Raw genomic sequence first — 25,484 nt, forward strand, 5'->3', positions numbered from 1 at the left:
AAATGGAACAGCCAAGCTCCTGAAATTTAGTTTGTCGATGCAAATATGTTAGTTAATGAAGTACTAGCTATATGAGCTGTACAGGCAATCATTTCTATAGTTCACGTTCAAGGAAGACCTCTAACTGATATACCTGAATTTAAATTTATTTCAAAACAACACTCTAAATTGAAAGCTCCTTAGAAGAAAATCCTTACCATATGTTTGTGCTAGGATATCTTTCATCCCATACATTTTGAATTTATTATTAATCTCAAAGAAGTTTACAAGTTAAAAATGTAACAGAAATGCATTTGTTACAACTCCAATAAGAGTCTATACTGCTAAACAGAAAATTCATTAATGTAAGAATTTCAACTTGTGGTCAATACCCTGTACAACACAATTTATTTCACTGCATTTAATCTGTGAAAAAGGTCAGAGAAAGATGTTCTTGAACTTCTCTGGTATATAGAAAAGGTGCCTTTCACAGAGAAAAAATCTTTTAATATGTGCTAAGTTCATTTTTGACGGAAATAGAATTGTGCTCCAACTGCTGAATTCTATGTTTTATTTTCATATTGTGGTGATAAGCAGATGAAATGTTGTTATTCAAATAAAGACAGTTTATAGTGTCTGTTATATTGCTACATTGATTGAATATCTGCTCTGTCTTCATTTGGCTGACATAATGAATTTAACATTCAAGAGTCAGAGTAATTCAGTTTTATATTATGTTTAAAAAATGTAAGCGTATTCCATTTATTTATATTTGAACATATTTTATTCATATCTCAGTTCCTAAATCTTAAAAAAAAAAAAGTTTGCAGTTCATATTCACTGGGACACTTGGACAAATTATGCTCATACTCACAAAATTTTCAGATGCATTAAGAGTCACTGTGGAGTGCAGGAGATCAGATTTCCTTTCACTATTTACAATGTGTTACACACGTCTTAAAGTTCAGTCCAATTGGGAAATGTTATAGTAATGAATTTTGAGAGGTTTGAGGTTACCTGAAATATTTTTCAACCCTCATGAATTAGAGATGAGTTCAAAATTCTATTATCAAATCAAGGCAGCTGTAGACTACTAGCCTTGATACAGAGGTTAAAGTTGAAGAAAGCAAAAATTTTAATCTTATCTAATCAATGAAGAAACTTCTTTGGTTACAGAATGACTATTTAGAATAGTCATTTAGACTATTTAGAATAACAACCATTGTCTCAAGACAGCAATAGTATTATCACATGCCAATGCAGTATAACATTTTGTTCCTATCATGTGAAATTCACAGAAATCTGTATCTCTGACTATTTGACCTAGATAGAATTTGGGAGATTTATTTTTCAAATTCAAGTAATTTGCTGTAAGTTGAAGAGAGACTGAATATTTGACTAACATTCAGAATAGAGGTTTATTGCCAGTAAAAAGCGAGGGTAAACAAAACATATACTAGGGTGGAGGGGAGTGCTTTGTTCCATGCAATCCTGTTACAAGTATTACCACGTATGAATTATGGGCAACATTCAATTAGGTAAAATGTGTGCAAAATTCTTTGTGCCATGAAGTCCCTATGACTGCTTGCTTGGAGCAGCAGCGAGAAAGGATCTTCAATGTCATATTCTGGCATTCCCACAAATTTTGGATGAGTGACTGCTATAACAGAAGTCTCTTTCAAGTTTCCTGCATTAATGCAAGAACTTTTTTGAGACAATGAAGAACAGGAGAATTCTAGATTTATAGACTCTTATATGTGAGTGAGTATATATTAACATATACTAACATAAAGCGGCTATAAAGTTAGAATCAAAGAATCACAGAATAATGTAGGTTGTAAGTTACTTGTAGCTGTCCTTTGGTCCAATACCTGGCTGAAAAGAAAGGTCAAATATAGCAAGTTGCTCACAGCCATGACCAGCTGTGTTTGGAGGATCTACAAGGACAGAGACTCTACAGCCTCTCTGGACAACTTCTTCAAACATGTGATCACCCTCATATTTTTTTTTCCTTACATCTAGTTGGTATTCCCCATCTTCCATCTTTTCCCCACTGTTGGCTCTCACCCTTTCATTGTAACCCTCTGGGAGATGCCTGGCTCCATCACGTAGCAGATCAGGTAACAATACGGCCTCATCTGAGACTTCCCTTTTTTAGTGCCAAGCAGATGCATCTCTCAACTTTGTATGCCACGCTATCCAACCCTCTCATCTTCTAGGTGACTTTCTGCTGGACTTCCTCTGGTCTGGTACTGGTCGCAGTCATCCAGATGAGATCCCACAAGTGCCGCAGAGAGGGGAAAGTTCACCTCCCTGGACCTACTGGTGGGATGCTTACCAAAATAGCCCAGGTCATGGAGGAGACACAGCACCCAAACAAAGTATTCTTTTGTAACACCTACATCTGATACATTCTTACCCCAAACAAGGGCAAAATGTGCTAATTTAACTACCAATATCTACCATACGTTTCATCTGTCCACACATTCTACATTAACCTTTTATTTTTCAATTTGTTATAGCATTCTCAATCAGTGAAATTATCTTGGTTGGTACTGGTAAAATATTTTGAGGAGCTGTTCTAAACTTCAGACTTTGTAACCGTTACATGAAAAAATCCACAGCCCAGGGCACTCCTTCTTTCATGGTTACTTATAATTATTGGACTAAAACTTCAATATATAGTGAAATATTTGATATGTGCCTAAAAAGTAACTTAAGAGTACTTCTGTAGGTTAAAAACCATCCCTTGAGAAGTAGATACATGAACCTGTTTTTTCTTTAGAAGGTGAAAATAATAACTCTGTCCTTAGCTGAACACATTCATCGCATATTTGAGCAGTACTGTCATACCACATACTGTGAGTTAAGTTCACTGCTTGGGTCAGTATCTTGGGTTTGGGGTTTTGCTGGATATCTGCTTTCATGCACTGATTTTTTTTTATGCTGCTGCATCTCCACTATCTGCCATTCCATCTGCAGTTTTTTAATATATGAAGAAGCTGAATTTTTTAATCAGGAATTCACTCCTAATTTCATAATTTCCCATTTTGTAAGCATCATTGTGGTCACCTGCTCTTGTACCCAGTGTAAAGCTGTGATTTTCCTCCCAGTTGTTCAGCTGCCTGAGATCCAAGGATTAGTTTAGTGCAGTGTAGCTGAACTGCCTTAGTTCATTTTTACAGAGAAAATCGTTGCTGAGAGATAGCACATGGAGCAGCAGCAGCCTCACCTCTCTCGGGCTGTTGGATCTGGCATGACACATTTTCTCCTAGCAAATTGAAGATTTCAGCCCTTCTGTGATGAGTTTCACTTTCATATTACACTGCATTTCATAACACTGCACCCCACAACCTGCTCATAAATGAAGCACCCACTCATAATGATGAAAAAGTAAATACATCTATTAAGTCTGTCTATTTACTGCACACATCTCCTTCCTTTTTGCATACTTAAATTATAACTTATTGGCAAGGACAATGTAAATGATATAACTATCTGGACAGAAATCAATAATTATATGTCATGACAACATATTAACATGCAGAGAAAACAACACACAACAATAGAATCAGTTTAGAAGCAGAGATACCTTGTCCTCCCAGTACTTTTGACCAGGTCACAAAAAGAGCATAAGAAGCTTTTAACTGACAAAATTCTGTCTTGATACACTTACAGGACTGAAGGTATGTAGTTTTAAAATAAGAAAATTAATCTCAGAAAATAAAAAAAAAATCTCAGGTCTACAAAACAATAAAACTGACTGAAAACATGTACAGATTGTGTGGCGCTTGTCTCAACAGGATTATGTTCTTTTTTTGGAGTCTGTCAATGAGGCAGAGCTTTACTCAGGACACCTCAGCATCACTGACTCAGGTTACTCTAACCATTGTCTTTACAGATCAAACATTTTTCTGTAATGCTATTTTTTTTAGTTATCTTGTCTCTATACAACTATAACACTGAATTTTATTTATTTTCAAGTATAAATATGATTATTTTAAAGAGAACCAGAAGCTCAGAATTATTTACTATATTTTGTATATTCTCTAAATGCAGTAATTTCCTACTGTAAGAGCATTATCACAGATCATGTAGACATGTCTTTTCCAAGCAAGCATGAATTACACATGCAATATCTCTGAATAAACTTCAATTATTTATTTCCTTGAGAAACTTTCATTAATAAAGTATTAATCTGTACACTAAACATGGTTTACATGGACAAGGTACAGTTGTAAGCGTGTTACAGACAAAACTTTGTCATTCTATTTTTAAACTACACAGAATGTATTAATCAATGTTATGAATATATAACACCTCAATACTTACAAACTAAAAGAGAAAAGCACTCAAACCAGCATATGGTTTGCAAACAAACCAGATTAATTGGGAAGATTATAGAAGAATCTGAAGAACACATGTTCTAGATGATATTGCTCTGTTATCGTCTTACTCCAAACATTCTCTCTAGCAGGTTGCACTGCAAGAGGACACAATCTCATTCTGCTTGCAGCATTGCAAGGGAGCAGGATGAGAACCAGCTGAATCCAAAAGCCAAATGAACATGTTGGGGTGGTTGTGTCTTGACTGTTATAACTACCTTGTAGCAGAAATTATTACTCAGCACTAAGAAAGCCACATGGCTTTTGTTCCCTTGTCACACAGCAGGAACAGTACTACGTAGACATACCTAATTTCTTTTAGCCTTCAAAGACCATAACACAACTGCAGTAAAGTACTAAAATATTTTTTCAAAACAAAAAAGGATCAGATGGAGCAGATCTCATTGAAAAATTTTGATCCAAGGATGAAACTTGAACCATAGCAGCTTAAAACGTAGGACCAGCATCCACAAGTGAGTCTGTGTTATATTACATCTTTTTTTTTGTAGATGGAACATAGAGGGAATATTAGAAATTTACTCTGAATGATCTAGATTGTAACAGTATGAGTGCAACTATGTTTATTTAGTGTACCGAAGAACTGTGTTAACACATAAGGTAAAAAAACAAACCAAAACAAAACAGTGACTGTAACTGCAGGTCAAATGGGACCCTCAACAGGAATTCTACGTGGATAAAACAAACATCAAAAAATGACACACAATGCACACTGGCAACTAAGTTTATACTCTTCTCTGATTTGCTCCTTGACTTGAATCTGTGTGTGTGAATGTGTCTGATTAAAGAACAAGTCAGTATCTCATATAGCACTTCCTGGCACCTGTGAACCACCTGTGATCCACATGCTGCAAGTTGAGAAATACTGAAATGACTTAAAGATGTGATCACCAAACAGGAGAGAATGAATAGGGACAAATATGACTGAGTAGGAGATAAAGTGGTAAAGGGCAAAGTTAGAAAGAAATGAAAGGAGGAATTGAGGAAAGAGCAGTATTAAAACATTGGTCAAGAAATACAAGTGAAAAGAAATATGCTTAGGCTAATCATGGATTAGTGGAAACATGTCAGAACAAAGGAAAAGTTCTATTTTCACTGCAAGACTTAGCAGGAAAAAATGTCCTCTGCACAGAACTTATGAAGAAACTTTCCTATAGATGTGTATCTTTTCTTTCCTAAGTCATCTCCATGTGGACACTTGTGACATCATTAGTAACCATGAGACTGAAGCTTTAGGCACATCACCTCACCAGCCAGCCTGCAAGTGCTAATTGGGCAGCTGGCTGCTGCCAGACAATGCACAATGATGGAGGTTTTCCTGCCTTTCCTGCCTTTCCTGTCTTTGCCTCCTACAGTTAGTTTTCACAAGTGTTCTTATCTAAACTTTGGTTTTATCTCTTAAAATAGGTAAAATGTTCAAAAATTATTAGGAGATGGTGAAGGGAATGAGTGTCTGCCATAAAAAAAAACCAGACAAGTAATACTTATTCTCTATGGAAAAGAGAGGTGCTCTTTGAGAGGGAAAATGAATTACAAATAGTTTGTTTGGGGTATCTTAGATAGCAATAAAATGTTTTTCATTGTTCATAACTGAATACTGACTTTTGAAAACTTAGACAATGTAAAGGTTGAAGTGTGAAGTATGTAGAGATGACTGAGGAAAGTGAGATTCATGAATGAATAACTGATTAGTTTCAGAAGAGAATATGTAAGTCTGTGCCTCTGGGCATGTTAAATTGAATTTATCTACATTTCTGCTTTACACAGTTGGAAATCCACATTAGCACAAAAACTGACATTATATAGGTGGTATTTTCAGATGAAGAAATTATTTTTGTAAACCTGAAGCTATATTGTAATGATACTTGTGATGAAATTGGAAGTCAATTAAAGATTTCATCTAATATCTCATAAATCCTATCAAATCTTGCTGCTGCAAAAAGTAGACAGTGCACTGTTTTAAGAATACATACCTACATTACTGAAGCTGGTCCTTATTAGACCACTGAAGAACTGTCATATGTGTGATCTAGCACTGAACTGGAAAGCAAGATCAACAGAACTCTTCCAAGGCTGCCTGAATTACCTCACTAATCTTTACCAAATCAGACCAGCATGAAAAAAATGAGCAACAACAAAAAAGCATCATTTTTACATTTTCTTTCAACAAGTTATATAAAGCAAGATCTGTCCAGGTCTTATATTCATAGTATCTTTATATTATTAAAAATACAATATTGTATTAACAGTTTGCCATTAATGTTTGAGTTGCTGTTAAGAAAATAAACTATATTTTACCAGATATTATAATTTTATTTTTTTTATCGTCTTCTGTATTTTAATGGACTATTTCTATTACAAAGCAGTGAGGTTTTAGAAAATGTGAAGAAAATGAAAAAAGGATAGGTGAACCGTACATTTAAGAAATGCTGATGTGAGTGATTTGCAGTCATTGCGTAAGACAAAGGTTTGGCTTACACAGTGCAGATCAGAGCACAAGTCCTTAATGAAGCAGATATCTGTCAAATTTCTACGCTCTAAGTAATTGCTGATCACAAGAATGTTCAGTTGCATATCACTGAATTCAAAATTGCATTGACTAAATTAGTCAATGTAAGTAATAAGCAGCACTTCTAGACTACATATAGGTGTTTCCCTTGGTGAGATCTAGAGATTGGAGAACCCAGGCCATGAAAGAAGCACTGGGTGTGTTGGTTATGTCCCTTATCCAAATAATCAAGGAAAGAGGATCCCCTCTCCCATGTTGCCACTGATCCATCTAGACATTCTTATTAGATCCAAATCTTTTTGTTCACAAATTCAATTGATCTTGTATAGTTGCAGGAGGTAGACCACAGAGCTCCAAGCTATGTAGCTGACTGGAAATTCTATCACTCTGAGGTGTTCTTCACTCTCAAAAGTTTTTATTATTTACTTGGCCAAAGCAAAAAGCAACAGTAATTCTGAAGGGTTGCAGGTGGAAGGGATTCCCAGAGGTCCAACTACTCTGACAGGGCTGCGTGAAGCTGGTTGCCCTGAACCATGTCCAGATGGCTTTAGAATATCTCCAAGGAGGGAGATTCATAATCTCCTTGCGCAGCCTGTGCCAGTAACCAGTCACCCTCACAGTAAAAAAGTCTTTCCTGGTATTCAGACAGAACCTTCTGTGTTGCACTTTGTTATAATTTCCCACTTTCCTGTCACTGGGCAGCACTGAAAAGAAGGGCCTGCCTCTCTTGACTATGTACCTTCCCCTAAGGTATTTATGCATGTTGGTGAGATCCCCAGTGAGCCTTCTCCAGGCTGAACAGTCCAAGCTCTCTCAGCTTGTCCTCATAGGAGAGATGCTCTTTTAATCATTTTTGAGCCCCCTCATTGGACTCTCTCCAGCGTGTGCATGTGTCGTTTGTACTGGGGAGCCTGGAACTGGAGCCAGTATTCCAGCTGTGTCCTTATCAGTGCTGAGGATCTCTTCACAGTCTTTCCTGCTATGTTAATGTTTTAGATAAACATTGTAATCCATGTTTTGTAATCAATTTAGTATCTTGCAGAAATACTTCCAATAATTTGTTAATACTGTGGAATTAGCAGAAGAGCCTTTTTCTTTTTTTTTAATTTGTGTGTGTCCTTGTGATAGCACATTAAAAGATGCAATTTTAAAACTATTAATCTCAGAGTCTATCTCTTTAATCCATTAGGATTTTCTTGATGAAGGTAGAAACACTCAATAGAATTATGGAATCATGGAGTGGTTTGGGCTGGAAGACGCCTTTAAAGATCACCTTGTCCAACCCCCCTGCCACAGGCAGAGACATCTTCCAATAGATTACCTTGATCAAAGCCCACTCCAAAATGCCTTGGACACTTCCAGGGATATGGGGCATCTACAGCTTTTCTGGACAACCTGTTTAGTGTCTCACTACCCTTAAAGAATTTATTCTTTCGTTCAATCTAAATGTCTTCTCTTTCAGTTTAAAAATGTTAGCCCATGTCCTGTCACCAGAGATCTTGGTTAAAAAGTTTGTCCTCATCTTTCTTATTAGTCCTCTTTAAGTATTGAAAGGCCACAGTAAAGTCCTTGTTGTTCCAGGGACCCCAGAGCTGGATGCATTATACCAGGTGGGGTCTCACCAGAGTGCAGTAGAGGGGCAGAATCCGCTCCCTTAACCTGCTAGCCACAATCCTTTATGTGCAGCCTGGGATATGATTTGCCTTCTGGGATGGAAATAGACTTTTAATCAATAGAAAACTTGTACAGGATATCAATAAGGAGTTAAAATAGTACATTTGACCTCTATGATTCTCAAGAGTCAGAGATTCTAAACAGATAAAATTTGGCCACAAGAATGCAGGGCCACAGATACTCAGGAAATGTGTGCACTGACATTGGCCAAAGCACCATGAGTCAGAGGGCAAAAGTGGTTTTGTATTGCAGACACAGGGTGTTACCTTTCAGGGTCTATAACTTTAAAAAAAGGTGAAGTTGGGTAAAGCAAAAGGAAAGTTAGCCTTTTCCCTCATACACCACACACCAATTTGTTCTTACTCAAAAAGCTGACTACAGAGAAATATGATCACTTTAGAAAGCATCCCCATTAGTATATCCCCAGCCAATTTGTCTTTCTGAAGAGACAAATAACTCTTAGGACATCTTTGCATTTAGCTAGGACTTACAGGCTTTTCTCTGAAAACAGTCAGTTAAGCAAATGTCTGAGAACTAATGGTCTTTCTTGTGTGCCAGAGGCTGTCCCTGTCCCAGTCTGCAGATGATTAGTGTAATCACAAATCTTTACCAAGGGAAAGACACCACACCAAATACCTTCAAATTGTCTTCATTTTCTCCGTCCTTCATAGAATAAATTTATTCATTGATTTTAAGATCTAAGGAGTAAGTAGTAAAGTAGAAATACAGGTAAGGAAGACAGAATAGTGGAGGAGAATTTGATGCAAATATACTACTAAAAACATCCTTTTGTGATTTAACCAAACACTTTAAAAATGACACCAAAGAATTAAAAGAAAGAGGAGAATTCTGAGTAATATTTCTTACAGTGCATAAGGTCAAGATCAGACTGCTTATTTTAGGCAATAATTTTAAGTATTCAACCACATGAAATACAGGTGATTAGTGAGCAATAACAATTACCTATCCTTTTTCTGTTTCAGAGGGCAACAGGGGGTGCAGAGATCTGGGGTTCCCATTTCAATGTGAAAAGAGGACACGGTCACAATGCACACACAAAGCCTATGGTGTGCACCAGGGAATACATGTGCTATGCAGTTTGTTCTTTGGAATGTAATTGCTCTGCCTCTGCAGCCAATTCTCTGAATTCTCTGTATATTTTGTATTAAACAGTTACTGGATGAAATTCAGAAATAATACAGCATTTGTCATTCATCAGAGTACTATAAACCTACAATGGTACTTGATTTCCTACATAGCCAGCATACCTACATGCCCAGGTACCTGTGGTTGCACAGTGCCCTAGATTCAACTGGCTGTGTGGGAAGAGCCCTATCTCCCCCTCTGTCTGCTGGTCAGTGTTCGATCCTGTAAAGACAACAATATAGCTTTCAAATCCTTAAGACTGAGGATTGTGTACAAGTGAAGTGCTTAATGTACAGTTTAATTTTAAGATTCTTGTCATTGTTATTTTTACTACAGGAATCGAACTGCTTGAAAGCTTTTACCTCAAATGTAGTACAATCCATGGAACATATTGTATAGCATACTATATGCGACAATTTAAAAAAAAAAAAAAAAAAGGTCACTCCTTTCTTGAAAACGCACAGATTTTTAGTTTCTGGAGGCATAGAGCAGGTAAGACTTAGTCAATCATCTCCTATTATCTGTATGATTAAGTATAGTTATTCATATAAATGATATTATAATTGTCTGTCACAGGCCTTTGTGAATCTTGTATTTCTAAAACTATTAGCAAAGTCAGTCTAACCATTTCTTTTAGTGGAGCTATCCTGGAGCTCAGAGAGACTCCTGCAGCCCCAGTGTGAAAAATTTTGAGACCCTGGAGGGAATTCACTGCAAGTGTGCAAGAAACTGATATCCCCTCTCTCTGTCACAGGAAGGAAGTTAACAAGCCCACTGAGGATTTGGGTCTGCTTTTTCTCTTGTCTACTTCCAATTCAGACACAATCTAAAGATCTCTGTCAGACACCAGGAAGAAACAATTACCCAACTGGGAAGGAAACATTTACCTTTTAGTAATTTTTGGTTAAACCAAACAAAGAAATTAATCTCTTTAGAGAATTACTGCCTTCAAAAATTTTACCTCTTCTGGGAAGGTTTAAATGAATTACTGTTACTTCTGAGCACCCATAGAAAATTATTTGATAGAGAGGATACTGCAATATCTTCCTAAATCATATTAATGCAAGCTAAGTGTATAGGAAAAACTAACTGTAAAAATTCATAAGTTATACTAGAGATATAATTGCACATGAAATATTTAACAAGTTTCTGGACATATTTTACAGACTGTGTCCTTCTAACACAGTCCATGAAATGTGTTACCTCTGTGGTTCATTCTATATTGCCATTCTAAAAGCTGAAAATTTCCAGCTCCTTTCCAACACCCCCATGGAAGAGGACAGATCCGTTCTCCAGTGACATCCTCCGCTGATGAAAGTTCTCAGAGGTCTAGTGGTACAAATCTAGTGTCCATGCAGTTAAACACAATCCCACTGTTTGCTTTCTTGAGAAAACAGGCTTACTCTTCATCCCCACATAATAACTTTTGAATGTAGTAGTAGACATCCAAGTTAGGCATCTTGGGGACAATTCTCTAGCGCCTATTTGTTGGAATGAATAAAGGACTCAGCATTCCAATTCAATGTGAATCACGCAAAGCCATTTATTACAGAAACAAGCCTCCTTATATATGCAACTATTCTCTGACCACGTGTCCACGCTGCAAGCATGCATTCACTAATTGGGTACCATCTATGTTCATGAGCTGTCCATGTGCTGGAGTCTCACTGCTGATAGGTCTGTTGATGTCATGTTGAAGCCCTGTTATTGTAGAACTGCCTCACCCCCACAGCAGGTCCTGTTTTCAGCTTTCCTAGGTGGCCTTAAAATTCCTTTGGGCCTGGCTAGTTCAATAACGAACCTCCACCTAAAAGAAACCCATCCACACCTATTAGAGCAGAACAGAGTAACCCATCTCTTACTCCCTGTATTCCATGTTGGAGGAAGGTGAAACGAGAGGCAGTGAGAAAACACAGCTCCTCTGGTATCCTAGTGAAGGTACATGATTTTAACTAGTTGGCACAAGTCAGTACTTGTTAGTCATGCAGGGAGAAGAACGGCTTAATTTTACAAGCATGTGGAGAGATAACAAGAAATCTTCACAGTATCACAGTATCACAGTATGTTTGGGATTGGAAGGGACCTCAGAAGATCATCCAGTCCAATCCCCCTGCTGGAGCAGGAACGCCTAGGTGAGGTCGCGCAGGAACATGTCCAGGCGGGTTTTGAATGTCTCCAGAGAAGGAGACTCCACAACCTCCCTGGGCAGCCTGTTCCAGTGCTCTGTCACCCTTACTGAGAAGAAGTTTTTTCTCAAATTTAAGCAGAACCTCTTGTGTTCCAGCTTGATCCCATTACCCCTTGTCCTATCATCGTTTGCCACCGAGAAGAGCCTGGCTCCATCCTCATGGCACTCACCCTTTATATATTTATAAACATTAATGAGGTCCCCCCTTAGTCTCCTCTTCTCCAAACTAAAGACTTAAATCACTTAAAAAGTTAATTAACAAAGGGACAGAAACCCATAGGAAATCAAGTACTGTTTCCAGGGATCATTATCATACTTAGCTGTTGCTGTTCCCCCCCATTTCTATGAGAATTATAAGATGAAACAATGAAGCAAGGTGCTATAATTCCTACTGTTCTTTACACATTGGTCGAAGCAGTGGTCACAAGGACAGTTACATTAAATAGGCTTCATCATTATTTTGCAGACATTGAGCATGGTAAGATTCAGATACGCTTTCAGGGAGACAGAGAAATAAAGGAATCTTCTAAATATTCTGATGGTAATAACTCAAGAAGAATTCTTCCCTAATATTTGTTTTCTAAGTACATAATATTTTGGGGGATTCAGAAGTTAAAATAAACTAGATACTACACATTTAAACAATTGGGTTTGGAAGCAAAATAAGGACTTGGAAGTAAACCATGCCTTTTCAGAAGTAGGGCAACGATTCTAAAATATTTTAATAAAAATTTTAAATTGCATTTTGCTCATGTAGTAACACATGATTCCACCACTTCTCTGGGAAGCCTGTTCCAACGTCCAACAAGACTTTCCATGAAGAATGTTTTCCTAATATCCAATCTGAACCTCCCCCGGCACAAATTGAGGCCATATCTTCTTGTCCTATTACTTGCTACTTGGGAGAAGAGACTGACACCCTTCATGCTACAGCCTCATTTCAGGTAGTTGTAGACCTCGATAAGGTTTCCCCTCAGCCTCCTTTTCTCCAGGCTTGTGCTCCACACCCCTCATCAGCTTCATTGCCATTCTCTGAACTCCCTTCAGCATCTCAATGTCTTTCTTGTAGTGAGAGGCCCAGGGAAGTGTTTGAATCACCATCCCTGGGAGTGTCTAAAAGATGCATAGATGAGGTACTTAGGGACATGGTTTAGTGACAGTGTTAAGTCAATGGCTGGACTCGATAAACTTCAGGGTGTCTTCCAATCAAAATCATTCTATGATTCTATGGTTACTTGAATTGTACTGTTTAAAAATCATGTACAGCTGTTTCCTCTTTAGTTGAACTTTATTTTATTAAGATGTCACTAAACTTTGGTTTGCCACATAACTTTAACTGACCACCTAGAAACCAGATTAAAATAATTTACCCCCTTTTCTCAGACAGAATAGTAGTAAAAATCCAGATAAGTAAAAAAAAAAAAAACCAAACCAAACCAAACCGAAACAAAACAAACCCAACTTATTAAAACCTTTCACCAGTGAAAGTAATGACCTCTTTGTGCTGTTATTTTCTGTCTCATTACTGATATGTAGGGTCCAGATGTCTGTTCTGCCTTTACAAGTGAAAACAAGGATAACTGAGAGAATGACTTCAACACACCCCTTGTCAGTGCTACAGACCATTAACAATACTATAAATAGCATGATCAAATCCCAGATTGCAGATTCTGTCATAAAAGTGTCTACATTTCATGCTGATTCAGAGGGGCAGCAGCATTAACTGCAATCATCAAGGAATCTGACGTCTCCACAGTATTTTCTACAGCTCACTGGTCTGGTGACAGGACGATTGTTAAAAATTAATGGGGACCATCAGATGTGGATAAGTACAGCTTGGCAACTGTGAAAGCCATACTTCCCATTTGCAAGTGATAATGTAATATTATTCTATGATAGATTGCAGCAGATTATTTAGATTATGTTTAATTCAGGAAGTGGTAAGTTTTCTTACCCTTTGAAAATTTGACCACAATATTTTATTTGTTAAATTTATAAACCAGGGAATAGGAGGAAAGTAATATTTTCACATTGTTTTCTAATTTTTCTCTGTTGAAAGCGCACTTCCATCTTCTGTTTATCCAGTATCATCATACACTTCTCAGTTAGGTATCACTCTAAGAAATTTGAGATCCTAAAATCCAGAGTTTATTAAGAGATTGATAGTTAATAAGCAAAATATCAATACTATCTCTGGATTTTTCTCCCTAAAAGACAATAAAATTTAGCGAAGTAGTAATATTTTAAAAATATGCAACATACATGAGCAATAGCTGAATCTCCAATGATTCTGGGAGCAGGTAAATAAACGGTCAGGGATAGGAGTAAGAAAAGCTTTAAGCATGGAAGATAATGCTTGAATGAAAGAAAAAGACAGAGCATGGTTCACCCCGTTACCAGCTGTAAATCTTTGTTTCCCAAGCCTCTATATTTTCCAGCTGACAGAAAATACCTGTGGAAACTCAGCATCTTCGGCCAAGTGTCCTGCTGTTGCAGAAATGAAGTCCAGAGTCCATCTATTTCAGAAATAAATAACTGTGGCTCCAACGTGCAGAAAATAATGGGTGTAATTATTTGGGGGTTTGGTTTTTTGTTGTTGTTTTGTTGTTGTTGTTGTTTTTTGTTATTTATGTTACTGGTGGGATTCACTGCAACTCAAATCTTGAAGATCTTAATTAGACCATATTTAAAAGTCTGGAAGTTAGACACATAATCAAAAGTGTTCAGGTAGGTTGTCTACACAGAGTGAATCTGACCCCTCCAGAGAGTGATTCAGCTCATCTATCTGAAATAATTATCTAAAAGATGAGATGAATTCTTTATTGGAGATGCCTCTTTCTCTCCACAGATTATATGAGGAGCCTTCCTGACTGAAATTAGCTAGATACAGGAGAAAGTGTACTATTACATTCCTACTTTAATTTGTATTTTCTAGGGCTTATTTTCCTTTGCCAGTTATAGAGGAAGAAGAATTACTTTTAGTTTGTGTTTTTACTACTGGTGATATGGATACTTTTTCAGCAATTGATATAATTATCATATTTCTACTTAGCTGAAAGTTTTATTTTCTTTAAGATATATTAAATACATTGTCACTTCACTCAAAATTATCTGACAAGAGAAGTGAGTTTCTTGTGTAGGAGGAATGACTCAAATCTTCATTGTAAGGGTCGCTACCTGATTTGACTCATTCATAGAAAATCAGAAAAATGAAATGGCTTGTTCTCACAATCAAGTAACCTAATGCTAACTCTTCCTTTAATACAGTGGGCCACTGATGGTGTATGAACTTAACAGTGTGTGTTCTGTGGACATGAAGGACTCTTTCCCAGACCAATGGTCAATTGGAAATGTAATTCCTGGGATAGCATTATCATAGCTATCTTTATTATTTTAAAGAAAAAAAAAACAAGGTTGTAACAGTATTTTTATCCAAGAGATATTGTTTTCTTCATTTTTATTGAAATAAATACCCATATTTTTCCTGTAAGGTAGTCTTCCAGAAATTATTTCCATTTCTTTTGGAAGATTAAACTAAACTAGAAAGCCTTATTTCCTATGAGAAGCGGATCGCTATCTGTTTGGATTATCATATCATTAAGTTTCCTTGGCTTGCCTAGGTCCATGATTACTATCTGATAAAGCAATGTACATTAGTATTTAAAAGGACTCATATATTTAAAACAGCCTTTGAATGCTTTGCTACACATTGTGAGTGTGTAGCAAATCAGCATCAAATCCATCATATATCCATCATCCTGTATAACAGATAATTTGTTTGTATGTGAATTTTGGCTAAAGCAAGTAGGAACAGAAATATTGTGAGATCTGACATGAAGACTAGTAGTGAAGCGTTGATAAATTACAAGGACCTATGCAATGGGTAGGTGTATAAAAGTGAGGGAGAGGTTCAAATACTTTTACTTTTCTATTAAAAAAATAAAAAAATCAAATGCATAGCTGCAAGGCTGGCATAAGATAACTTTTAGTTAAGTTTGATAATGATCTAAGCAAGAAAGGTAAATGCCAAATACTCCTCCCCCTTATAGGCCATAGTGATCTCACCTTTGAACTAGAATATCTGCCTTGTGCTAGCAAGAAGGCATCAAACCATAATGAATGTCTCACCTTAACAAAAAAATACATTGTTCTAACCCCACCCATATTATAGGTATGGTATTTAACAGGGGGTTGCGATTTTGTGGGCACATTAATATCCAGAGCTGAATTAAAATGGTAAATAACAGGAGCTGCATAGACAAGACCGGACTAGTAGAAAGTACAAAAAGTATAATAGAGCTGAGAAACCCTATTGTCTTAAGTGGTGTTTGAGCTGCAAATAAGTGTTATTATTCTGATGTGCAGACCTAGTCATAGCTAGATTGAATGACAATAGATCTCCATTTTACACGCATTTGTAATATTCACTGCATATGTCATTACTTCAAACTTTGTATTGTGCAATCATGGATTACTGATATAAATGTAGAAAGTTCTTAAGTGGCCTAGGTATTTAGTGAATTCTAATCACTGTAAAATAAATGTCATCAAGCTTTTAAATTAACTGGAGTCTGCTGTTTATTATTTCCTATTAGGTACACTACTTGAATAGTTAAACTGGTTATCTGATTCTTCATACAGTAGCCCCTGAACTCCTTCAATCAATTAAAGCCTTTATTGCATCTGATTTGTCAATGCCAGTGACACTTCTAATCTCTTAAATCCACACCAGTTCGGAAGCTTTCGAAGTACTTATTCTGTTGCAAAATTAGGAAGTTACACATGCACTATCCTTCCCCTCTCCCTCCTCCTTCTGTGCAAACTACAAAGCTTCTAGCAACGTAAAAGAAATATTTCTTCAGCCTCTCTGTATATACTCATATAGCTACAGAATGATACATTTTTCAATATGAGCTACAGAAAACATACAAATCAACAAAAAATTATGTTTGGTGGTTTGCTACCAGAATATTGTACATTGAAAAATTGTAATCTTTCACTCAGTTTCTTACCACTTCAAATTATAGAAATTGGTAGAACAAAGTAACTATAATTCCAGAACTGGAAACTTGAACATCCTGGTATTAATCTTCATGGTATTTGATTTACGTCTGCAAAAGTATTCCAGAACATTTTTTAAAGTTGGTACAACATTAAATTCCCTCTTCTTAAGTCTCCTTATTTCATTGCTCATCAACAAAAGATTGATTTCAAAAGAAAAATACAAGTGCTAAAGGAAAATAATGGAAAAATACAGATATTAAATTATTTTTCAGTACAATGGTCTAATAACTCTTTAGTTCACCTGAGAAGCGGCATAAACCTGCAGGCTATTTATTGCCATATTGTAAAGTAGAGTTTGCCAGACACACACTTATTTTTCCTTTAAAACATTCCATTTCTAAAGGATCTCCTTTTCACCAGTAAAGGCTACTCTTTACATGTTATAGACGTCTAAGCCTCTGAACTATGCAAGCAATTCCCCTCCCAGGTTAGGCGCATCACCTTTATTCCGCAAGAGAAGGCAAGCCAGACCAGCCTCTTACCAGACAGAGGGAAAACAATTGCTTCAGCTCGATCCAGCAGCGCTGTGTGCGAGCAGGGAGAGCGAACGATCCTTGGGCCTCACACAAAAGCGAGATAATTGGCTCTCAAGGAAGAGCCGTAAACATCCATCACGGCGGGGCGGGCGCGGCTGCCGCGGCCGGGCTGGAGCTGCCCCGGCCGGGCTGGGAGCTCCCGGGCACGATGATGTCAGGCACATCAACCGGGCGGCGCTCATTGGCTTCCCTCACCTGGAATCATACCTTAACCCTAAACTGCCAGCCACGAATTGAAATGTGTCTCTCTAATCATTATAGCAACACGCAACACACGGGGTATTCCCCCCCCCGCCGCCTCCCCCCCCCCCCCCACCCCCCCAATTTATTTATTTATTTCTCTATTTATTTATTTGCTTGTTTGTTTTCTTAGGAAAAATTAAACAGTACAAGAAGCTCTTGCTTTGGGGACCAGGAATGGCATATGCTTGTTGCTTAGCCATTGAATATAGCAATTTAAAAACAACAGCAACAAAAAAAATCTAAAAACTAATTTACCTAAATTATTAAACAAGACCCTCAGGTAACTGCATTTTCATAATCTGTTTGCTAAATGACAGTAATCATCAAAATATTGTACAGAAGAGGTATTAAAGTAAAGGTTAATGCATGCAGCACCTGGAGAATTCACTTTTTTAAAGATTTGGCTTTGCCTCCTCTTAAGACATGAGATTAATAAAGGTGCACACTGGAAAAGGGTGTGAATTCAAGAATATTACATTATTGCAATGACAGGTTAATTACTGCGTCTTTTCAAGTATTTAAAACTAATAGCAAAAGTAAAGAGATGCGCAAATATACACGCACACTTATTCTTTGTATGCTAAGTAGCAGCCCAGACATTCTGTAGTAAATGAGGCATGAAACACACTGCTAAATGTATGATGTCCTAAATATAGTGGCACTAAGTATTTTACTATATTATAGGCAATATAATAAATCATGTGAACTTTTAAATGAGTCCAAAACCATGCTTAAATAATTACTTTTTTCCATAAATGAGTATTTTGATCTCTTACCTTTAAGTGACAAATAATCCTACTGTGCTATGGAAAAATGTAAAAAATCTTATCTAGCACAGCTTGCATTTGTATCTTATGTTCTACATCAACTTTTTTTTCCATCCATGGAAACTAATCTTTTTCTTTTAAGGTATAAGAACCTGATTCAATATTTAATTACAGTAAAATAAATACCGCAGTAGTTTATTTATGGTCCGCTATTCCTTATGACCAAAAAAAAAAAAAAAAAAAAGTCTTAGTTTGTTTTTTTGGGGAAAAAAAAACAAAAAGGAAAACCACAGAGCCAACCACATCAAGCCAAACAAGCAGGAAAAACAAAATATAATCAGACACAGCTTAGCTTAACATACAAGATGCAAAACGTAACGTTTCTAGAACAAACTTGATAAACAACTCTGCCATTTCCTTGTGGTTCTTTCACAAAGTTATAGAGACTCAGGAGATTAAATTCTGGGGACTTAATAAACAGCAGTTCTGTGTGGGGATCTGGAGGCTAACCTATTAGTCAAAACATACTTTAGGCCAAAATGAAAGCCTCTGTTCATTTATTTCTGCTTAGAAAACATTGGAGTTCAGATGGAAATGTATATAAAAGAAGATTCATTGCCATGCAAAGTGACAAAACTGAATTACAGATCAGAAAAGATGAATTTGGACAACGGAAATGCTAGCTTTGCTTTCATATGATTAATGATAAAGGTAAGACATAGTGATTGTTAAAAAGATATGAGTCATGAGTAAAAGAATGATTGAGGAGATAAAATATTCTTAGATATATCATATGTATAAGTTACATTCTTCTGAAAATGTAGTGCTATAACTGGTTTAGACCAAACAGGCACATTGTTGACAAAGGTTGATCATGTGGGTTGATTTGGCCTGGAAGAAACACTGGTTTCCCATACCTAGTTAACCTTACCATGATGAATTAAAGTTCTATGCATTTTTTATTCTTACATAAACTAAACTTTATTCCTTAACAGAGTGTATCACTCACAGATGACCTGCTAGATAGTCTTCAATTGCAGGGTGTTGTACGCTTTTAAAGTCTTCAGAGTTCATGAAGTATGTTATCTATGGTGATATACAGACCTTGTTCTTTATGAACTAAGTAGTAACTTATATTAGTAGAAAATTTACTTAGAATGGGGAGTACAAATGCTAGGTTGAAATTTTAGTGGAGGGTACTCATTAGTAAATGGCTCATAACTTTTGACATGACTTCTTTAGAAAAAAGTATTTTTTTCTGCAGTAAAATATGCTAACTGAATGTTTTAATATTGGATGACTTAGGAATATTAGTGATAAATTATCAGTTTGTACATGCTTCTTGTTTTAAGAGCAAATATTATCTATCACCAGTCTTTTTAAAAACATGGAAGACATTGGTGATTCAGGCTGAGCAAAGGTAACAGCTGTAGATAACAGAGCAGTTCCATGATCCTAATCAAGTCACACAGCACTTTTCACACTTCAACATGCTGTCACACATGGGTAATAACCAGTTTAAACTTAGTATTATTTATACTACAAATAGAAAAAAAATGTAACAGGATAATATATGAATTTATATAATGAATTTAAATATGCACTAGTAGCAAGCCAATTAAAAAAAAAAAAGTCATAAGGCCATTTCTTTAAATGAAAAATCATTTAAATAAAATAAACATAGAATAGGTTACAAGAGCTCAAAGACGTGTGTGTGTAATCCAGGAAAACACAACTAATGTATTCCTATCATTGTGCCATGAGTTGTTTATCTGAAGCTTGTTAACTCATGCCTGACAGAGACAATGGGAGTACCGTTGCTGTAATATTTTTTGGCATCATAGTTTTAAATGCAAATCTCATAGAAAGAAAAGAAGGAATGAACAAGAGAATGAAACAGAAGTGACCAATCATTTTTCAGTAACTAACTGTATAATTTCTTTCTATAACATAATATTAATTGATATATGAATAATGCTGAAGAATCTAGTAAGAATGAATATTTTAGTTCTCAAACAAAGCAAAATTCAGGTGTATTATTATTTATTTCCTGTGAGCTGAGATCATTATTGCATTTAATTGCTTGACAATTATTTCTGTCACATCGATGTAATGGTTAAACCAATAAGGTATATTACAAAACATAGCTGAGCATCAGATACTAATTGAAAAACACAAGCGGTTCTTCAGTGTTGCTTAACCTATACGTTATTAATATTGGAAGGACTAAGTCTAAAGATTTTGGAGGAAATTAAAACTCAGCCAGGTGACAAGAGGTTTTTGAGATCGAATGTACAAGCTCAAAATTACAGGTCTCATAATCCTGTGTATGAGCTAAATGTCATCAGGAGACCTGATAACCATTATAAGCATTTTTTTCTTCTGCATTCTGGCAACATGAGCCACCTGCTCTTAGAATGTTTTTATCCACAAGATGGCAGCTCTGTTTGCATGGTCACTACTTCTTGTAATATTCAACTTGAAAGTTATAGCACGGTCATTTTTTTTCATTTTACAGCAGATATGCTTTTCTGCCTCATGAAGAATTAAAAACAATATAATCCCCAAACAATCCCAGTAGTTAAGCATTAGTTAAACACAATGTTGAGGTAAAATTTGCTAAAGTTTTGCTGAAGTGTTGGCATTTTAAAATGTGCTAAAACTTTATTTTTAAAGTTTTGAAGAAATTTTTGTTCAGAGCTATATGTTTTCATATTTCAATTTCTAGGCCATCAAACAGCATAGCCTTTAACAGATTCTGTTTAAAATACATAAAACGTTCTACTGATAGTAAAGGAAATGCTTATATGTCTAAAGGCAAGCTTAGGTTAACAGTTTTCCTCCACAGATAATGATATATTTTATTTTGTTTAACATTCAATCTCATCAAGAGTGTTTATTTATGTTATTAAAATCTAGAAAATACTTCTATTTCTAACATTAAAAAATGCTGTGATATCTATATATAGGGATGAACCACATATAATGAATAACTTTTTATTAACTTAATAAACCATAAAGAAATATAAGTAAGAGGTTCTAGCTTTTTCCAAGGGGATCATTCACAGCTGAAATTATTAACAAGAGTCTTAATTTCACATTTGAGGCAGAGGTATATAAAATGTGAAAGCATTTACATTGCCAATGAAACCCAGTAAATGAGAATGAAACTTCAATAAAACAATGCATAATCTAACATGGAAAAAGTTTTCTTATGGGATGGTGATTTCAAGGGAAATTTTTTGTCCCAGGGAAGCCATCTGTGTGTACTCTCTGATGCCACTTCTGGAGTAGAATCTTCAGTCTCTCAGAGAGGGGTAAGCAACTCTGAGTTACTTAAAATTTACCACTGACCAAGAATTTTGCATGTATCATTATAAACCTGTGAACAGGAGCTTGTAGACTACAGAAAATTCAAAACAGATTGATGTGACTTAACTCTTCATGAAAAAGAGATAAACTGCTTCCTAAGTAGTGTAGGGCAGGAGTGCATAAGGGAATAGTTATAATGGATCAGCTAATGGGCAGTAACTTGTTAATACAGCAAGGCAGTGATTCATGGCTTGGGGGTGCATACCTGCTCTCAAAGCATTTTATGTAATGAAAAGCATAATTCTGGAATGCGAAATTTCAGAGGACAAGACCATGGTTGGTAACCTAGGTCACATCAGCATTGGTTAAGTTGAGATGTGCAGCAGAAGAGAAACAGACAAAAAGGGTCTAAAGAAAAAAGGTGATATGAGAGAAGGATAAAGGCAATTTGAGGTAGTTTAGGCTTCTGTGAAGATAAGGCAAGCTGCCCAATGCATGACACGAGTCTGAACTCAGTTATCTCAGAGCAGATGATTCACTACAAATTACAATCCCATAGTGACTTGTTCATATAGCCACACTGTAACAGCACACCACTGGTCTTGTCAGAGAATTTTCCTAACAGAGGTGCTGGTCTTTCGACAGAGAATGTCAAAATACATTAATGTCATGAACTTACATTTCCATTACATAAATGAAGCTGTGAAAAAGAGTTTCAAGTTTTCCCTACATGTGTTGGGAGGAGGTTCTACATCACGGTTTCCTAACAGTGGTTGACTGTTGTTTGTATTCTGGTCTGTTGTCTAAGGGTATATATTAATACATTTTTTGTTTTAAACAGGAAATTTTGTATGGCTTTGAATGTGCAGCCAAAGCACGTGAACTGAGAATTTGCAACTTCTCAATAAAAAAGACATATTAAATTTAAGCCTTATTTGCAACACTGAACATAAGAATTTCCAGAAAGTTTTTAATTTAAGATAAAATTTTTCAAAAACTTCTACATCATTTAGGAGGCTAAATATCTTTTTAACAAGGGACTTCAGCTCCAAGTTGCGTATATCTAAAACTTAGCTTTCTTACTGCCTAAATTCAGAGATTGCTGAGCTAGCTGTGAGTGTACCAGAATCTTCTTACAGAAAAGGGTGGAACTATAGAGGTGTTCTCACTGGGCCTCAGGCCTACCTCACAGAGGAAATGGAGGGCCTGTCCTGTATGCTCAGCTAAGAGCAATACCATGTTTGTTCAAAACGGAGCCTGTTTGAACTCGTGTTACAAATGAGGAACAGTGTCATCTGACTGACCTTCATTTGAGCATTAAGCAGATATCAGCTGGGAAGATTAAAAAGAGGATGAAGACAACTGAAAACATGGAAATATCTTCTGCCTCTCTGATGATCACATTCTGCAGTACTTTAGCTGAAAAGCTCTGCTCACAAGCATCTCCATTTTGAATGGCTACAATTTTTCCATGTCTGGAACCTTCTCAGGATTATTTTACAGGTTTAGATTTCTGAGCTTGATGATATTCAAGGACCAGCTCTAAAGAACTTTAATTATCAGATCTTAGGGAAAAAAAGAATCTAAGATAAAAATGATAACAATGTAGTAACACAAAGTTTCTGCATAAATAGGAACCAAATGATCTTTCCATACTCTTGCAAATCATCCCTTTAACACCTACCTTTCATAATTGCTTTGGAAATTCTTTATTCATTAGTCAGTTGTGTATGACTTCATTATTTACACCTATATAAGTCATTTAAAGTTTAAAAGTAAAAATATAATTTGGTAAGTACAAACATAAGATAAAAGTCTCATAATCACTTAACACACAGGAGTCAGAACATATCCTAAATCTAAAAATCTAAGCTTCACAGGGGTTTTTTTTCTGATTTCTATTTTGATAACACTATCTCTGTATGTAAGCTTTAGCCCAAACAGAAAGATCAAAAGCATTACTGGAAGCTTTGAGTTCTGTGTTGTATAGTTTGCCTAAAGTAAGTATCACAGGGATAAAAGAATTAATAGAACCACCAGAAAATAGGTTTTTAATGCTAAGTGTTCACTTCAAAACCTTGACCTGCAAGATAGTTGATCATCCTGGAGTAGAATTTTCAGACACTACTGCAGTGAAGGGAAAGAGCAATTTTTGCAGGTCCAAATCTGAAATACTGGCCTTTGAGAACACCTCTTGTGATTACTACAAGACATGATACAAGCATCCTTCTCTTTAGCTCAAGCTTTGTATTCTTGGGTGTGCCAGGTGCAAATTTACAGGGAATGTTAAAGGTGCCAGATATCAAAACCAACTTGTGACAGATGTACTTTAAATGAAAAATGTATCACATGACCTATTAGTGTCCACACAGTTGTGCAACCCTTCCTCACACAGGGATTAAACTTGTTCTTGAATGTCATCACAGTATCACAGTATGTTTGGGATTGGAAGGGACCTCAAAAGATCATCTAGTCCAATCCCCCTGCTGGAGCAGGAACGCCTAGGTGAGGTCGCGCAGGAACATGTCCAGGCGGGTTTTGAATGTCTCCAGAGAAGGAGACTCCACAACCTCCCTGGGCAGCCTGTTCCAGTGCTCTGTCACCCTTACTGAGAAGAAGTTTTTTCTCAAATTTAAGCGGAACCTCTTGTGTTCCAGCTTGATCCCATTACCCCTTGTCCTATCATTGTTGGCCAACAATATCATCCTAACAAGATTACTTTTTCAGTATTCAGTTGAAAGTTCATCAAAGAGGAAATTATTCAAAATAAATAATGTCAGTGTCCGATGTTTTATCAGGAGATTTTGAGCCAGTATAAAATGAAGAGCTTGTTTCTGCAGCTAGCATGACAGTGTACAAAACCATGTCACTTCCAAAAACATCTATAGCAATATTTAATACAGCCATACAGCCATCACCTTTTTAAACCAGTACACACTGAAACTAGAGAAAAAAAATAATTTAAAAAAAAAAAAAAAAAGATACTAGGCAGGGTAGTCATCTTCAGGGAGTAAAAAAACAAGATAAAATCCTGAAGAAGGATCACCTATTAAGTGACTTAGTCTTAAAGACACTATCTTCATTCGACATTGCTTTGAGAACCAGAAGTGGAAAGGACAGTTTGCTGTCAGGTGTCTCTGCTAGTGGTTGGACAGATGGATTTTAAAGTGACAGTGAATTACTGTTATATTAATAGACAAAGTTATGTATGGTGCATGATACATATAGTATGCAATGAAATACAGTTATGCATATTTAAAAGTGCCCTTTCCAAAGGCAGTAGTTAAAAGAAAATAACAAAAAAAAAAGTATTCAATACTGTGTAATAAAATTAATTCCAGGGGACATTAACAGTTATAGGACAAGGATCAATAATTTTAAACAAAGAAACAGTAGATTTAGATTGGATAGAAGGAAGAAATTCTTTACTATGGGGGTGGAGAGAGACTGGAACAGATTGCCCAGAGAACTTGTGGATGCCCCCTCATTGGAAGTGTTCAAAGTCAGGTTGGATGGGGCTTTGATCTATTGAAAGATGTCATGGCCCATGGCAGGAAGGATGACTAGATGATCTTTGAAGAAGCCACTGTATGATTCTATGACTATGACAAAATTGTCTGGCAACACAGGTGATATTTTGAATGTTATAACACGGAGGTGCAA

At 36.3% G+C, this 25,484-nt stretch overlaps 1 protein-coding gene across 9 annotated transcripts in view; it reads right to left on the reverse strand.

Moving 5' to 3' along the window:
• MGAT4C (MGAT4 family member C) overlaps window positions 1-25,484 on the reverse strand; it is a 400,149-nt gene that overhangs the window by 137,637 nt on the left and 237,028 nt on the right. The window contains exon 1 of one of the 9 annotated variants that reach the window (XM_013371762.3): window positions 17,446-17,708. The exons of 7 other annotated variants lie outside the window; for them this stretch is intronic. The gene's annotated coding sequence lies outside the window, so the exon portion shown is untranslated. Of the gene's footprint in view, window positions 1-17,445; window positions 17,709-25,484 lie in introns of those variants that run through there. One more of the 9 variants, XM_065041931.1, reaches the window with a different exon arrangement.

This window comes from Columba livia, chromosome 1, assembly GCF_036013475.1.
Source record: "Columba livia isolate bColLiv1 breed racing homer chromosome 1, bColLiv1.pat.W.v2, whole genome shotgun sequence".
NCBI lineage: Eukaryota > Metazoa > Chordata > Aves > Columbiformes > Columbidae > Columba > Columba livia.